The 13,472-nt window shown below is 39.9% G+C and overlaps 1 protein-coding gene across 3 annotated transcripts in view; it reads right to left on the reverse strand.

Moving 5' to 3' along the window:
• Positions 1-13,472, reverse strand: part of KIF26B (kinesin family member 26B) — a 273,118-nt gene that overhangs the window by 247,751 nt on the left and 11,895 nt on the right. The window contains exon 1 of one of the 3 annotated variants that reach the window (XM_083432079.1): positions 921-1,022. The exons of the other annotated variants lie outside the window; for them this stretch is intronic. The gene's annotated coding sequence lies outside the window, so the exon portion shown is untranslated. Of the gene's footprint in view, positions 1-920; positions 1,023-13,472 lie in introns of those variants that run through there. 3 annotated transcript variants of the gene reach the window in all.

Raw genomic sequence — 13,472 nt, forward strand, 5'->3', positions numbered from 1 at the left:
AAAAAAAAAAAATGCAGCAATTGCATGGAGTTTGGGTTTGATGTTTTGGTTCTTTGTAGAAGAACTGGATTTAAATCTATTTCAAAGTGGCTATGGAACACTAGGATATAGCAAAACTTTAAGACTCCAGCTGTACTTTTTTTTAACCGAGGGTGAGTGATCAGTCTTGTGACTGTAGGGATTTTTCCTGTGCAAATGCTCATTGTTAATCAATGAGAAGACTAGGAAAGAAAATGCAGCTTTTCAGAAAAAATTGTATTTTTTTATATATTTCCAGTAAATGGAGGATACTGCGGGGGGCTTACCTATGCTTCCTCTTGTCCCGCTGCTTTCCACAACCCCAGGGAAAACCTGCTCTTTAGCACTGAATTGGAGCAAACAGCACATTGGATTGACGTTTGCTCCATTTAGTACTAAAGAGTGGGTTTTCCTTGGGAAAAGAGCAAGACAAGGGGGAAATTGCTCAGACTGCCCTAGGCATGAGACAAGCAGAAGTTTGGATGAGCCCTGACAGTGAACACTCTCACTCTCTTATATATATATATATTTCTTTTTTCAGTTCTTGGTATGCTGGGGAGGTGGGGAAGGGGGAGCCTTGAAAGTATACTAAGTAGTTGCTTAACTGTGCATTCCTTCAGCTACAAAGAACAAAGTCAAGACTATTAAATTCATTTCATTTAGTGGAAACAGGATTCCAGACCTTGGAAAGTCAGTACTTTACTCAGAAAACCACTTAGCCTTTTTTCTTTTCCCAAAGAGCTATGTTGCTAATCAGAAACAGGCTAGTCACTATCCATCACTGGAGAAGGCAACATACACACACACAAACACACAAAGATATATAGATATAGATAGGAACAGATACACAACACACACAGAGAGAGAGAGAGAGAGCATATTAAAGCAAAATCAAATCAAACCTGCAATAGGGCAATGAATCCTATCCTCCCACATTTCACAGGTAGATGGGTAAATAATGGTTCAACTGAGATTTCATTCACACAGAGGAATAGGGTATGCCGGGAACTCGTCTCAGTCTGACAATTTGCTGCAGATGCTGGCTTAGGGGAGCAATTTATCAGTGTCATCCACTTGCATTACTATACACTAGTTCCTCAACAGCACTGCTTCTGCCCGGGCTTCCCACACAATCCTCTCCAGCCCTTGAAATTCAGCCACAAAAAAAGAGCCCTTATCTTGGCTTTCCTGCTACATGCCTATTGCAGTGATCCAAACTACTGTGATTCAGTGAGGGTAGAAGGAAGAGTAGACACTTTGTTGTTGTGCTGATAAAAAGGGACCCCCAAAAATACAGACTATGTTGTTGTTTTTTAATCTCTTTCCCCCACCCTTAGACTCCCACCCCAACCCTCTCCCTCTCTCTCTCATATGCACATATCCTTGTCCCTTCCTCCTTATATTCCCTTTGTATTGATGTACAATTCAGTGTTTTAAAAAGAACCATCAGAAGAATTCAGCTCAGTGCAAATGACTCCTGAAAGATATAGGCATTTTAGATGCTTCATCTTTGGTTAAACTGAAATGGAATATTAAACAGGCAATACACAGAGACACAGAGCTACAGGGGAGCACTCAAGCACCTACATCCATTATTTAACTGCTGCATCAGCAGCAGACAAAGCTGTTAATATCAGACAATCCAGCCCAGTGGTTGGGTCATGTATCAGGGAGTTGGATGCATAAGGAACCAATCCCACCTGGGGTGACCTGATATCTGAACTTGGGCATGTCATTTTCTGCCCACTATTATTCTCTTGCTTCATCTTTCTTATCTCCTTGAGGTTTTCAAGGCCCCCTCTATATCCGTACATAAAACACATCAGGGCTGGCTCTCTCGGCCTCCATATTCCAAAAGCGAAAAACAATAATAAATTCAGTGCTATTTTTCTAGAAAAAGAGGTGCCGGAACACACCATGAATGCCTCCCTCATTCTCTTAGAATGATAATGGCGTCCACCTGAGAGGTGCCAGAACTGAGTTCCGACGAGTTCCAGCTAAAAAAAGCTCTGAATAAATTCATCAACAGAAACAGCCAAGCCGTGCATAAGTTCTAATGTCTGGTATAATAACACAATCACCTACGTGATATTGCCATGTGCTGTAATGTCTCCCAGTGAAGTTGTTCTCTGCTTACACCAGTTTGTTCCTTTCTAAATGATACGTGCGGTCAATTACCGGTACTAACCCCAAGAATTTTGCAAAGATTCAAGGAATATAAAGGGCAATGCGTTTGGAAAAGGTGCACCAGTCTAAATCTATGACAATAGGGCTGAAATCCAAATATTAGTTTGTGCTCTTTCATCCTTTTCTGCATTCGGGACATTTGTTTCCAATGATAGCTCCTTGCACTACATCAGATGACATTCCCTAGACTTGCCATACGTCAGGAAAATTCCTGACATGTCCTGGTTTTCAGGTGTAAAAAAGGCTTTGAGGGAATTTTGCCCAATTAGCAAAATGTCAGGGGAAACCCAGATGCAGCGGAAACAGCTCAAGAAGCTTAAAATCACTATTTTTGGGTTAGGTTTCCTCCAAAAAGCTCAGCAACTTTGCAGGTATCAGGAATTTTACTTTTTGAAATATGGCAACCCTAATACTCTCTAAGCACCATCCCTGACCTTCAGAAGCAGCTTGTCAGAGAACTGAATAGGAGAATCTGCATTTCAACATGGGAAAGGGACCAAAAGGTGGGGTAGAACTATCAAAATAAGTAGATAAAACATAGTTATAATGACCACAAATGCTGATGCATTCACAGACGTTATGAAATACAATACACCCTAAGTTTTTCCCAGTACATTCTATGTTAGGGCTGGATTAGACACCCACACGCAGGCTACAGGAAACCCTTTACTCATGGCAGTGGTACAAACAGGGTAAGTCAAATTTTAAGATCCACTTAAATCCTGGCCACTTACAAATTGCCAAAAAAGAAGAAAAAAGAGGGAGAGGAAATGCATCACCCCAAAAAAGTGCAAAAGAGGGGTAAGATTTGCATCTGCCATGTACAGATGCAAATTCAGAAATAATTACTATGATCTACCAGGATGTAAGCCCCATTTAGTATGATGGGTGTTTCTTCCTCCTAAATCCACATAGTGTCACACTGTAAAAGACCCTTTGCATAAAGCTTATTTTTGAACGTTACTCTGTACAAAATGTATTGTGCATACCTTCCATGGAATAGGCCACTGTTAAAATGCTAGGAATTTAGATGTAATTGAATACAGAAATTTTCACATAAATATTAAATATGTTGGAGGATGGGAATGAATTGTGTCATTAGTCATAAATCATGTTGCTGCTTTCTATTAGCAAAATTATAGCCATATTTTAATAAGCGTATTATGGTTAAGAACCTTAAGTATATTACAATCACAAATATGCATTAGCTAGCTTAATGTGTTTACTCACCGACAGAAACTGCTTGCATATAGGCACACAGTCTTTAAAAAGAAAAACAATACTGCTACCTTGCAAGATGCTTCAGGGACTGTCTTTCCCTCAGTCCAGCCACTCCCTCCAATTCATCACTCAGTTTTGTTTAAATATTCAGAACACAAGAGGACTTGGGCAATTATAAGGGCAGGAAATGGAACATGAGTCAATAAGGTGAGGCATAACAGGTTACTGCCATTTTAGGTTGCATTCGAAGGTGGTGGTCTGCATTGCCCCAGGCAAAGAGCACATGGCTCCCCCACTGCCAGGATCCCAGGACTCCTCCCACCAAGACATAAGAGCATGAGAAGATCCTCCTGGATCTAGTCCAGCATCTTATTCTCACAAGATGGCTAGCTAGATGCCTGTGGGAGGCCTGTAAGCTGCCCATCTGCAGTTCCCAGCAACGGGCAAGCTGCCTCTGTCAGTGGAGGTGGAACACAGCCATCATGGCTGGTCACCGCAGATAGCCTTCATCTTTTAAAGCCATTCAAGTTGGTGGCCATCGCTGTTTCCTGTGGGAGCGAGTTCCATTGTTTAGCTCGACTCCATGAAGATGTGCTTTCTTTTGTGTGTCCTGAATCTTCCAGCATTCAACTTCATCGTATGTTCATGAGTTCTAATGTTATGAGAGAGAAGTAAGTTTACAAACTTCTAAACATCTCACGTCTTACTCACTATTTCCCTAAACTAAAAAGTCCTAAACGCTGCAATTTTTCTGGCAGTTGTTCCCTACCCACATTTAACCCAGCTCCCATCTTGGCGCCACCCCAACAATTGACCAGTCCTCACCTGGAAGAACTGGAACTCAGCTCCACAAGGTTGCCATGTCTGAAGGCAGGACTCAGCTTTTTAGTGTTTATTGAAAAGCCACTGCCATTCCATCCAGCACAGATGTCTTCCAATCACCCTATCCTGTGAAGTCTTCCTGAACTTTTTACTGAAGCAAGGCAGCAAAAACAACAAGTTCAACCCTGGCCACAAGCCCTCTTTTATGGCCTAGGAGCAGAGCAGAGGAAAGAAGCCTTTAGCAAGCCTTTAGTTTGCTAAAGTTTCCTTTAGCAAACACTAGCCAGTCCTGAACCATCCCTTCCCACAGAACATTTTGGTGGGGTGATAGGACTGCTCTAACCAGTCCAACCCCTAGGCGTAGCCATCACCCAGCCAAAGGGTGGGGGGGGGCGAGATGGTTCAGTGAGGGAGGGATGGGCCCAGGGCTAGGTGACCCAAGTGGCAATATCAGACTTCTGTGACCCATCTCCTACCACACAGGCACTAATAATAATAATACCACACTATATCTGTAAGATCTCAGGGCATTTCGCAACCTAAAAATATGTTTCCGACAGCCAATCCCAGTTAGCCTTCCTCTTTTCTTCTTCTTTGGCAATCACTCGTAGCCAAGTAAGATTGTCTTTCCATAAACACGGTCTTAACTGTGAGTCTGTAAGTAACTGTGGAGACCAATTCTGGATCCACATGTCCTTCCACACTGGAGACATAGGTTTCTGAGTGGGAGTTGATCATGGTGAGGGTTTGTCAAACGTGCCTTCCTCTTAGCACGTTTCTCCTTTTCACCCTGAGTTCGTGCTTCTTCAAAGTCCATGACACCTTTGGTAAAGACTGTTCTCCAGTTGCAGCACTCACAGACCAGTGTTTCCCAGTTATCAGTACTTATACTACATTTTTTTAAGATTTGCCTTGAGAGAGTCTTTAAATCTCTTTTGTTATCCACCAGTATTTCGCTTTCCATTCTTGAGTTGGGAATAGAGTAGTTGCTTTGGAAGATGATAATAAGGCATCCAAACAACATGACCAGTCCAACAAGGTTGATGTTGAAGAATCATTGCTTTGACACTGGTGATCTTTGCTTCTTCCAGTACACTGACATTAGTTCGCCTGTCTTCCCAAGTGATGTGTAAACATTTTCGGAGATACCGTTGATAGAATCTTTCAAGGAGTTGGAGATGGCGTTTTTAAGTGGTCCATGTTTCACAAGCATACAGCAAAATTGATAGTACAATAGCTTAGTAAATAAGCATTTTGGTTTCCCTGTAAATGTCCCAGTCCTCAAACACTCTGTGCTTCAATTGGAAGAAAGCAGTTAGTAACCTAACATCTATAAACTGAACTAGCGGCAGTTTCCAAGTAGCCTTCAGAAACGGCCTGTGACTGATGGGAGGGGTTCCTTTTTGAAAGCACAGCATGAAAAGGCTTGAGAAAGGGAAGCGAGGGCAGAGAAGTATACTAAAATTACCCCTAGTTTTATTGGTACATTTGCCTTAAATAGTGCCAAAGTTTGGATAACCCCACCGCCTCCCCTCTTAAGACATTCACTCCGCAATGTTGAAAGAGAGTGCTAATTCTTCCAGTGGGACAACTGTGAGTGATACCACCAATATTAACCTGATTTAGAGAACTTGTTAACTGTTAATAACATTCATTAGAGAATGAGAAACGCATGAGTCATGACTTCCAATTTGCTGCAGAATGGGCTTTTATTGTTTCTTCTTGCCAGCCACTGTTAAGCAAGCAGAGAGATGAGCAGACAAATGAAGAGCAATAGCTTTTGTTCTGGCAATATAGCATCTAAGAGGTGGGATGGCTCTACAGCACCAGTACATATTGGGGCTGCAGGGGTGAGGCATCCTCTGTGATGGATGGGAGAGAAAGGGGCTTTTGAGCCAACCTCTGAAATCTGGTTGGAAAAAATGGTTTGGTTTAGCTAAAGCTGGCTGGTGATATTAGCTGCTGTCACTTTAAAGTAACAGAGTACTGAAAAGGGAAAACTGAGTACAGTGGTACCTCGGGTTAAGAACTTAATTTGTTCTGGAGGTCCGTTCTTAAGCTGAAACTGTTCTTAACCTGAGGTACCACTTTAGCTAATGGGACCGCCCGCCGTCACCGCGTGGGACGATTTCTGTTCTCATCCTGAAGCAAAGTTCTTAACCCGAGGTACTATTTCTGGGTTAGTGGAGTCTGTAACCTGAAGCGTCTGTAACCCGAGATACCACTGTATTTTTAATATTGTCAAACATAGTACAAGCAAATAGTATGGGCCTGATTCAGGTGTTAAAAAACAGACATTTCTCCTACGACTGCTACTTCAGAATGGGGGGAATCTCATAATTAAATGCTCTAACATAAATAAGCAAACATATCCGTCCAACCAATCCTTCTCTGACATGTTTATTTCTCTGTGTACAAGGGGGGGGGGTTGACATGGAAAAGCATTCAAACATGAACTCCTTGCTTACATTTAAAAGTGGCTTGGTCCCAAGTACAGTATGCTTTTTCTAAATGTATAGATTGGTGTTGATGAGTCTATCAGAGCCAACGTTAGATGACCAGCATATTGCAAACCTTCACCCAAAGAAATGTGCTTTCTAATAAGGAAGAAGGGGGAGATACATGTGGTGGAGTTCTGTACAAAGAATAAACAATCCACTTCTGTTTATCCTGTGGCATCTGATCACAGAATATGTCAGTGCATAGCTCTGTAATACAGAGGTGGTGAAGATTCCTGGTTCTAAAAGCCAACAGATTTCATACCAGCACATTATATATGACAGGTCATACACTTCTGACATTTGTGACAGTCACACATTACAAATTGCTGAAACCAGGCCTGAATAAAAATGCAGGACGTACAGTAGTCTAGGGCTCTGCACAGAAAACCACGACAAGCTGTTCAGTTTTGTGTTTGGAACTATCCCAATTATCTGATGTTCCAAAAATAATCCAGGGTATTAAGACTGCTGATGCGGCTGAGTCTGTGTGAACGGTTTTTTTTCCTCTGTACACAAAGCTACTCTGGCTCTAACAATCCGCTGATTTGGGCAGCCTGCCCAGTACAATGTGCTGACCCATATTTAGAATGGATGATCTTTTATTTTTTTTAATAGAGGAGAAATTGTTATGGAATAGTTCTTCAACACATATATAAAACTCTCTCCTTAACCCACAAGGCAAACACCACAAATTCTCTTTCTTGTGAAGCAAAATGTGGTTATTTAAGAAACATATTTATTTAAAACCAGTTTTATCCCACTTTTTCTCCCTAAGGAGATCTGAAAGTTGTACCCTAAAACAGTAACACAATATGAAGAAACACTATTAGGTTCTTTGAGATTTGGACTAAGCACCCAGAATTCTCAAACATTCCCAAAGAGAACCTCATAACTGATCATAGGCTAGGCATTTTGAAAAACATGCACACAACACCTGCAGCCAACCAGATCCACAACATAATGTTTGTGGAGGGAAAGAATGTGATTAAAGAACTGTAATGAAGGAGTCTCCTTTCCCAAATAGGATACATGAACCCTACAGCACACTCCAGAGTCCTGCACAAATCTCCTCCCTGAGGTAAATGGGTGTAATATACTTCCAACAATACATTTTCAAGAATGGTTCTTTAGAAGCAGTTAAAAATGCACCTTAGCTCTTAGCATAGTGAAAATATTGAATACAGATGAGTATCAGCCTCATCTCCCAATGATGTCTTCCTCCAGCCACCCCCAAACACACTGGCTGCTATTGCTTGACACACTAAGTTGTGGCATACTGGGACTGTGTGGACATGTGGGTTTCAGGAGAGGAGCTCACAGCTGCATAACTCTTTCCCAGAAGTTTTTACTCCGGCATGAGGAAAAACCTTAGCTACAGGCTGATTATTTAGCAAAGAGAAAGTTTAACCACAGGTTCAGATGGCATGCCCAACCAAACCTTGGATTAGCACAAAACCAGGAAGCAGCAAACTGATTTTGAGCTCTGGGGGGTGGGGAGGCATATTTGCACAATCCCAGCAAGCCATAATTTGGCTTCCTGGGTTGTGCAAACCAGCATGATGTACAAAAGCTGGTGAATAACATCCATAATGGACACCTATAAAGAGTCATCAGAAAAATATTGCAATAGAGGCCTTTGAAGCTGTTCGCTGCACAGTCTCCTACTGGCTATTAAAAATAACTGAGGTATTCTTCACTTTTGGAACTTCTTGACAGTGGATAAATACTTCATTATAATTGTTGGGCGTTACTGAAAGCAAAGGAAATGGAAAATACATACATTGTCCAGGACCAATCTAAAAGACATTGTTAAAAGCTGCTTGCAAGTAATTTGGCTTGTGGTTTCTCACACAGATTGTGTTGGATTTCTGTATCTGTTAAGTTATGTGATATGCTGGCTGTGTGTCTGCATTGTGGTCAGTCAGTCATTTGTATGCCACCTTTCCAAAGTTAAAACAATGCTCAGGGCAGCTTACAACATATTACACAGCTTACATAACTACAAACATGACAAAAGTAGTCAATTTCTAATACTTCAGAATTCAATATATACTAGCAAAGTTATTGGAGTATGTATCAAAAGCAGAAAGCTGATATTCTACCAGCAAAAAGGTACATTTAGGGGAAATGGTCCTATTACATTTGTAAGATACAGTGGTACCTTGGTTTAAGAACAGTTTAGTTTATGAACAACTTGGATTAAGAACGCTGCAAACCCGGAAGTAGGTGTTTTGGTTTGTGAACTTTGCCTTGGAAGCAGAACATGTTTCGCTTCCTGTTGAGTGTGTTCCATTTGTAAATTGAGTCCCCCGCTGCTATGGGAAAGCACGCCTTGGTTTAAGAACGTTTTGGTTTAAGAATGGACTTCCGGGATGGATTAAGTTTGTAAACCAAGGTACCACTGTATTTGGTATACTTCAGCAACTGATACACAGCAAACCTAGGTAACAAATCTAGGGTATGACCCAGCCAAAGTTATAATGAGTGCTGAGACTACCGAAAACCTTTTTTGAAATGACTGATAACTTGGATTTGATTGACATTTGGAGAACGAAACATCCCCTGGAAAGAGAGGGAACCTTCTTTTCTGAGGCCCAAAAGACTTGGACTAGAATTGACCAAATTTGGACCACTAGAGAACTGGCCCCAAAGATAAATAAGGTGGAAATCTGCCCAAAGACTTGCTCCGACCATAACGCTATTAAGATGGTAATGAACTTACAACCAACTGGATCCTTCAGATGGAGGATGAATGACTCTCTTTTTAGAGATGCGGAATTTGTGAAGAAAGCCCAGAAAACTCTGAAAGATTATTTTGAAATAAATTTGAACACTACGGTGGAGAAAAGAATTATATGGGACGCAAGTAAGGCTGTTATGAGAGGTTTTTTGATCCAACAAACTGCACTCAAGAGAAGATTACAACAGGAAAAAAGAGAAAAGATTTTGGATAAGATCAAGGAAGGTGAAAAGAGATTGAGAACAAACCCAAAATCACAGGAAATATTAAGAGAGATAAAGTTGTATCAAGCACAATACATGCAACTAATAAACCAAGAGATTGAATGGAAAATTAAACAGATGAGACAAAGAACATTTGGTTCGGCAAATAAGTGTGGAAAGTTATTGGCATGGCAAATAAAGAAGAGACAAAAAATGAACACTATCACAAGTGTGGAGGTTGAAGGAAGAATGTTGCAATATCCCAACGAGATCAGGAGTGCTTTTCAAAAATATTTTAAAAAGCTCTACTCTCAACAACCACAGAAAGAAACAGAGATAGAAGAATTTTTGAAAGTGAATGGGCTACCAAAAATATCGCAAGAAAACAAACTTAAACTGAGCAGTAGGATAACAGAACAAGAGATAGAGAGTGCCATCCAAAATATGCAACTAGGCAAAGCTCCGGGACCTGATGGGCTGACTGCAAGATATTATAAATCATTGAAAGACTGGCTAACTCAACCCCTAAAGGAAATATGTAATGAAATACTTCAGGGGAAAAAGGCTCCAGAATCGTGGAAAGAAGCTTTTGTGACTCTTATACCAAAGACAGACGTTGAAAAACATCAACTTAGGAATTACCGGCCTATATCATTGTTAAATGTGGATTACAAAATATTTGCGGATATCTTGGCGAGAAGATTGAAGAAGGTACTAACAGAGGAGATTCATAAAGATCAAGCAGGCTTTCTCCCAGGAAGACATCTATCAGAGAACGTAAGAAATATAATTGATATTTTGGAACTTTTACAGGAAAATATAAATACAAAAGCGGCGCTGATATTTGTGGATGCGGAGAAAGCCTTTGACAATATCTCTTGGAGTTTTATGAAGAAGAATCTCCAAGGCATGGGGGTAGGCCAAGAATTTGAAAATGGTATAGGGGCAATCTATTCTGAACAAAAAGCTAAATTAATAGTAAATAATGTTTTGACAGAAGAGTTCAGAATAGAAAAAGGAACACGACAAGGGTGCCCAATTTCCCCACTACTTTTTATATCGGTCCTGGAGGTGTTGCTGAATACGATCAGAAAGGACCAATTGGTCAAAGGGATACAGGTCGGAGCTAAACAATATAAATTAAGAGCTTTTGCAGATGACCTGGTTTTGACGTTGCAGGAGCCAGAATCTAGTGGAAAAAAAGTTTTAGAACTGATCCAAGAATTTGGCCAATTGGCAGGTTTTAAATTAAACAAAACAAAAACTAAGGTTTTGACAAAAAATCTGACAGAAATTGAAAATGAAAGGTTTCAGAAAGAAACAGGTTTAACAGTAGTGAAGAAAGTTAAATATTTGGGAATAAATATGACAGCAAAAAATGGGAACTTATTTAAAGACAACTATGAGAAGTGCTGGACGGAGATAAAAAAGGATCTAGATACGTGGTCTAGCTTGAAACTCTCACTACTGGGGCGCATTGCTGTAATTAAGATGAATGTATTGCCAAGAATGCTGTTTTTGTTTCAGACACTGCAGATTATTGATAAAACTGACTGTTTCAAGAAGTGGCAAAAAGATCTATCTAAATTTGTCTGGCAGGGCAAAAAGCCAAGGATAAAATTTAAAATATTAACAGATGTTAAAGAAAGAGGGGGCTTTGCCCTGCCAGACCTAAAACTCTATTATGAAGCAGCAGCTTTCTGCTGGTTGAAGGAATGGCTACTTCTTGAAAACACAGATATATTGGATTTAGAAGGGTTCAATAATGCATTTGGCTGGCATGCATATCTATGGTATGACAAAGTTAAAGTGCATAGAATGTTCAAAATTCACATTGTCAGAAAAGCACTGTTCAATGTCTGGATTAGATATAAAGATCTTTTGGAAAACAAAACTCCAAGGTGGTTGTCTTCAATGGAAGCTAAGGCAGTAAAGAGACTCAATATGGAGGCAAATTGGCCGAAGTATTGGGAGATTTTAGAACAGGATGGTGACAAACTGAAACTGCAGAGTTTTGATAAACTAAAAAGTAAAGTCCGAGATTGGCTTCATTATTATCAAATAATGGAGGTATTTAAAATGGACAGAAAAATTGGCTTCCAGGTGGAAAAATCAAAATTGGAAACAGAACTATTAGAACCTAAAACAAAAATATTGTCTAGAATGTATAATTTGCTGCTGAAATGGAACACACAGGATGAGGAAGTGAAATCGGCTATGATTAAATGGGCTCAAGACGTTGGCCATAACATAATGTTTGCTGACTGGGAAAGGTTGTGGACCACTGGAATAAAGTTTACGGCATGTAATGCCTTAAGAGAGAACATAATGAAAATGATATATAGGTGGTACATGACACCAGTCAAGCTTGCAAAAATGTATCATATGCCTGATAACAAATGCTGGAAATGTAAAGAAGCAGAAGGTACCTTTTTTCACCTTTGGTGGACGTGCCCAAGGATTAAGGTTTTCTGGGAAATGATTTATAATGAATTGAAAAAAATATTTAAATACACATTTAGAAAGACCCCAGAAGCCTTTCTCCTGGGTATGGTAAACCAACAGGTTCAAGTGAAGGATAGAACTTTTTTTATGTACGCTACAACAGCAGCAAGAATACTCATCGCGCAATATTGGAAGACGCAAGATCTACCCACGCTGGAAGAATGGCAAATGAAGCTCATCGACTATATGGAACTTGCAGAAATGACCGGCAGAATCAGAGACCAGGGAGAAGAGATGGTGAAGGAAGACTGGAGGAAATTTAAAGACTATTTACAGAAGTATTATAAAATTACGAACGTTTGAGGTTATCAGATTGAATGTAAAAGAATGTTATTATAAAAATGACAATGTTAAAGAAAGTATATTTAATAAGACATAGGGAAATGTAAGGATAAATAAGACAATAATATTAATCTGAACCAAAGATACGTCAGAGGGAAAGAGTTTACTACCAGAATATAAGCCCTAGAATACAGAGTGGGAAGGCATGGGGAAGTCGCAGACCTAAGTTAATGCTGAAGAATATAATGATACAATATTTGTTTTTAACTCTTTTATTCTTACCGTTTTTATTTTTCTTTATGTTTTTGTATAATGTATGTATTGTTTTTCTTTTGCTTTTTTCCTTTTGATGTGTTTGTCAATTTGTTCTTTTTTTTGTTTATTGAATGCGGAAAATAAAATATTATATAAAAAAAAAACAAAGTTATAATGAGTGCTTTTTCACCCCAATCATTTTTATAATAGAGGGACAAGCACATAAATGAGTATAATTTGACAGAACGCACAAGTCCTGCTATCTGAACACTCGTTACACAAAAATTCACTTATCCAAACATGATGAATTAGGATCCGATCCTTGTTATAAACAGTGCAGATTGAGATATCCAAACAACCAGACCTGCATGTAGTATTGTAAACAAATAAGTAGCCTTAAACAAGATTTTGCTGGTCCATGACAGCCGTTTCTTCAGAAACCATAGTGGGAAGCATGGGGAGGTTGGCTAAATAAGAACATTTTTTCCTTCCTTGTTTGACTTTTGCAAGGTTTCAGAGGTGTTAAGTTGTGGGCGAACATATCAGACGACACAGTCATTTCTCCAGAGCAGCTCTTTATTGTAAGCTGGACAGACTGAACAGCAAACAGCTCAGCCGGCCTGCTTTTATAGGAGCCGGCTGCCAACATTGTATCAACAACAACCCAGGGTTTTCCGCCTAAAATAACTGACGTGGACCTGAGTGAAAACTATCTACAGTATCCCCCTGCTGGCCCAG

The sequence above is a fragment of the Podarcis tiliguerta genome, assembly GCF_965153285.1.
Source record: "Podarcis tiliguerta genome assembly, chromosome: 3".
NCBI lineage: Eukaryota > Metazoa > Chordata > Lepidosauria > Squamata > Lacertidae > Podarcis > Podarcis tiliguerta.